A 5,249-nucleotide genomic window follows, 5' to 3' on the forward strand; every position below is an offset into this window, starting at 1 on the left:
TAAGGTCACACAGACCTCACCCAATCACTCGTGGTAAGTCTTTAGGAGACTTCCAAACCTTCACAAACTTGGTCACTCGGTGATCCACAATTCCTCTTGGATGCTCTAGACCATGACGCCTAACTGTTTGGAAGAAGCACAATCTTCAAAGGTAACAAGCGTCGGATCCATGCAGGATCAATCTCTTGAGTGATGCTCAATCACTTGGGGTTTGTAGGTGTTTGGGTTTGGGTTCTTCCTCACTTGATGATTTTCTCTCAAAGTCCTTGGAGGATGGGTTGCTCTCAAATGACAAGTGTCAGTTTCTCTCGGAGCGCCAACCAGCTAGTGGTTGTATGGGGCGTATATTTATAGCCTAGAGAGCAGCCCGACATGATAAGAGATAAATGCCCTTCAATGATATGACCGTTAGGTGGATAGATATTTTGGGATAGCTGGCGCATAGCACAACAACGGTCGGAATTTTGAGTAGCAAAATCCTCAGGGCTATCATGTTCCTCACTGTGTAGGAAATCCTTACTCGCGAATTCCTAACTCCTCAGTCAGAACAAATTCCTCAGAGACCAGAAGAACTTCGTCTCTGTCACTGAAGAATATGACTGGACTGTATGAGATTTCCAATGGCTTCACTCGAAGGGATTGGTAGGTGTAGGATTTTGAGTTGAGCATCACACGGAAATTTTTCCTTAGTATTTCCTCGACGTTTCCTATGACTCAAGAAAGAGAAAATGAAACTACGAAAACAAAAGTCTTCACGCTTCATGTTCCTCGAATGAATACCAAGTCTTCACGGTCACACCAATTTATTCACTTTCAAAGTCTTCAGTCAAAGAACTTCATTTTTAGGGGTCGACTTTCTCTGTAAATATCAAACTCCTCATAGACTTATAGACCTGTGTACACTCACAAACGCATTAGTCCCTTAACCTATATGTCTTCAATACACCAAAATCACTAAGGGGCACTAGATGCACTTACAATCTCCACCCTTTTTGGTGATTGATGACAATATAGGTTAAGTTTTCAATGGGGATAAACATATGAAGTGTAAATACTGATATTGAGGAATTTGATTGCAAGATATAGAAGAATTCCCCTTGAAGATGTGCATAGTGAGGAATTTGCTTTTGAAGCAAAGCACACTTGAAGAGTTGAATCATGGAGATCTCCCCCTATATCTTGTAATTCATACACGCATTTGACATATAACAGTGAAGAATTTGAAATGCATGATGAAATATGGTGACTGATGTAATTCAGCATGCGTGCATTAGCATATATGAGGAATAAGCATGCAGAAAAACATATCAAAAGTATCAGAGCACCATCGGGTTTAAGTTTACAACTCGATCCAATAAAGTCTCGGAAGAACGAGAGTTGTAACTTAACAAAAAAAACGCCCATATAGAAAGACCCGCTTGAAGACTAACTCAAAATTTGCCCCCTTTGTCATCAAATGACCAAAAGGATCGAATATGAGGACTAACGCCCCTGAATAATATCAAGTTGATGAAGGAGCGCCAGCGCTATTGGGTCGTTTATTGTAGTAGGGCCTGTCGCAGTGTCGTCCAAGTCTTCATTCTCATCGGTTTCGCGCGATGAAGAAAATGAGCTGGCCACCAGAGAAGGAACCTTGACCTTCTTGAATTTCTTCGGTGGGGGTGCAGACCAGTCAAAGTCTTCCTTGAGACCCATTTTCTTCAGATCGTCTTCACCATACAGATGTGACTGAATGGCCCAGGTGCGACTAAAAACTTCATGGAGGTAGTAATGGTTTTTCTTCACTGCATTGTGTGTAGCAGTCATGTTGTGAAGAAATGAACCAAACTGACGCTTAACCCATTTATGATTTTGATCCACCTTTCGATGAAGACTAAGCAGAAGCTCACGATCAGTCATCACACGAGGAGCAGTGGCTTGAGGAGTAGACTTGGGTGCATTGGCAGAGTCATGTGTGGCAGAGTCATCATTGGTGGAATAAGAGGCAGCTTTGCGAAACTGACCATCCAATGGACGAAATCCTTCATCTATAACAGCTGGTGCCTTGCCCTTTTCATCAACTGACGAATAGGTCTGCTTGAGGACTTCAAGTAGGGGCAAGTAGCTGAGATGATTCTGAAAATCAGCTTTGTAGTTGAGTGAAGACCTTGTCCTGAGGAATCTCATAATCCAAGGTGCATAAGGCTTCAGCTCAAACGGAGACAGTGCAACATTTGCCAGAGTCCTCATGAAGAAATCGTGATAATTGACAAGAATGCCATGAACGATGTTGAATACCAGATTCTTCATGATGCCAACAATTTCTTCATCAGATGAGTCGTGGCCTTTGATTGGACTCATTGTCCTCGTAAGAATACGATAGACAGTTCTGGGCACATAAAGTAATTCCTTCACGAGGAATTTGGTTCGTGGGGCCTGACTTGGCTTCAAAGGTTTCATCAGAACCTGCATGTAGTAATTTGTAAGCTTACGTTCACTATAGATGCAACGAGCTTCTTCAAGGGAAGGACTAAGTGGTAAGGCACGAAGCAATTTAGAAGCTGGTGCACTGTAGTGAGTGTTTTCAGACATCCAGTCCAGCACCCATGAATTCACATCTTCAGAATCTCCTGTGATGTGCAGCGTCACATAAAATTGACGAATCCGTTTTTCATTCCAATCACAGATGTCAGAGCAAAAATTTAACAGTCCAGCGTCGTGAAGAACACTGATGACTGGTGCAAAGCACGGCAGTGTAACATCCCAAATTTTTAAAATTTGGAATGTTAATAGGTTCATTCTTTTCATCATGATTTCTATGCTTATTTAAATTTTCTGAATATTAAAAGTGTTTTCCAACTCAAGGCAATATATTTGGAGTGGAGATAATATGACTTCTCCCCTATTAATTATATTTGGAAAATGCTAAGAGTATATTCTGGAGTTTACATAAATTAGTTTGGCATTGTTGAAGCTCAAAGTTATTTTAGAGTTGTTATAATGCTCTTTATGTGCTTGCATTGCATAAAATATAATCTTTTCAAAGGTGCATATGTGTTTTAAAAATGTTCACTGTATTCGATATTAGTAGTAACATTTTACTGTGTGTTATGGTGATTTTAGGAATCTATATGTATTTTGGTTTAGCCAAATAGACCTCATGTTCAGTATAATTGCTCAGCCGGAGATCACTGTTCATTGGGCCGCGTAGTGCCAGCAGCGCGCAGCCCATTTCCTTTCCTTCGCCCCGCACGCAGCAGCTAGGCAAGCTGGCCTATTTTCGCATAGCCGCACCCCACCTCGCAAGCCTCTTCTTTTTCTTATTTTTTTTCTTTCTCTGCCACTGCCAACCGGGTCCCGCTTGTCATCTCTTCCAACCACTCGTATTCATCACGAACACTATAGCTACCGAACCCAAACCGAGATCGAATCGATCGATTCGATCGATCCTTTGCACCCCCACCTCCATATATATACTCCCCACGTCTGGGTTATCTGATTTTTCGCCAAAATCGCAGTCTCCCGTGTTAGACTATGTATAGCTTCTGTACCTATGTACGTATATGGTACATATTGTAACACAACCATTATATATAATGAGATAAGCCACCCCTAGAGGGTTGTGCTGGTTCCCCAAAACTTATTGTCTTACATGGTATCACACTAGGTTACGATCGCTTCCGCTTCTAAACCCTAATACCCGTACCGCCGCCGCAGCCGCCGCCGCCTTCACCGCCGCCGCCGCGCCACCGATCGCGCCGCCGCCATGTCGAGCGCCGCCACCACCGGTTCCACTGCTGCGGGCTTCCTCCCGGCCTCTCTTGCGGCTCTGCTCAACCTCCCGCTCGATGCCGTCTCTGTTCCGGCTCCGATCGGGACAAGGAGCATCGGCTCCGTCTTCTCCACGCCGCCGGCGCCCTCGCTTGGGCGTGACCTCGTGGTCCACACCGCGGCGCCGCCGTCCGCTGCGGACTCCGCAGGCGTCGTCCCGCCGCTCCTGCCGCAAGCGGATCACACTGCCCCGCTGGCGGGGTTGGCGGCGTCCGCCCCGGCTGCGGGCCTTGCGGCGTCCGCACCGGCCGCGAGCTTTGCGGCGCCCGCCCTGGCTGCGGTCCCGCCTTCTCCCGCATCGGCTTTGGTGCCTCCGGCTGCCTCCATGGTGTTTGCACCCCAGGCAGCCTCCTCGATGGGATTGTCTTCGCCGCCGCCGTTTCACTTCGGTCATCTCTTCACCATCAAGCTCTCCGCCGACAACTACATCTTCTGGCGTGCGCAGGTTCTCCCGCTCTTGGGGAGTCACTACCTGCTAGGCTACGTCGACGGATCGCTTCCCTGCCCACCCACGCTGGTAGACAGCGTGCACGGTCCGGTCTACAATCCGGCCCATCGCGTCTGGACGGGGCAGGACCAGGCGAACCTCTCCTCCATCCAGGGGTTGCTCTCGCCGGCAGTTGCCGGCCTTGTTATCTTCTCGAAGACGTCTCATGAGGCCTGGACCATCCTTGAGCGCACCTTTGCAGCGCAGTCCCAGGCTCGTGTCTCTGCACTCCGTCGTCAGCTTGGAGAGTGTCAGAAGCTTGACTCCACTACCACTGAGTTCTACAACAAGGTCAAGCGCCTCGCCGACACACTGGCCTCCATTGGACAGCCCCTCACTGACTCCGAGTTCAACTCGTTTATTGTCAATGGTCTTGATGAGGAGTATGATGCCTTAGTCGAGATCATCAACGAGCGGGGCAACTCGACACCCATGCTGGCACACGAGGTTTTCTCTCGGCTCCTTCTCACTGAGCAACGGGTCGAGACTCGCCGCACCAGGGGCACTGGCTCCCTCTCGGCCAACGCCGCCACCAAGGGTGGCCGCTCTTCTTCATCACCCCGGTCTCCCTTGGGGCTGCCACCGTCGCCCGCCTCGGCCCCCCACCTACTACGACCTTACCGGGGGCTGGCGGTCCACGTGTGTGTCAGCTTTGTGGCCGCGATGGGCACTGGGCCTCCAAGTGTCATAAGCACTTCCAGCGAAGCTTCCTTGGTCTTGGCAATGATGGCAAAGATACACGCAACAATGCCCGTCAGGTCGCCATGGCTGATCGTCCCGCGCCGCAGAAGCAACAGGGACACACTCAGTCCTACTCCATCGATCCACACTGGTACATGGACTCTGGGGCGACAGAGCATCTAACCAGCGAGATGGGGAAGCTTCACACTCGTGAACCCTATCATGGCTACAACAAGATCCACACCGCCAATGGAGCAGGTATGCACATCTC

Source organism: Triticum aestivum, chromosome 2A, assembly GCF_018294505.1.
Source record: "Triticum aestivum cultivar Chinese Spring chromosome 2A, IWGSC CS RefSeq v2.1, whole genome shotgun sequence".
Taxonomy (NCBI): Eukaryota; Viridiplantae; Streptophyta; class Magnoliopsida; order Poales; family Poaceae; genus Triticum; species Triticum aestivum.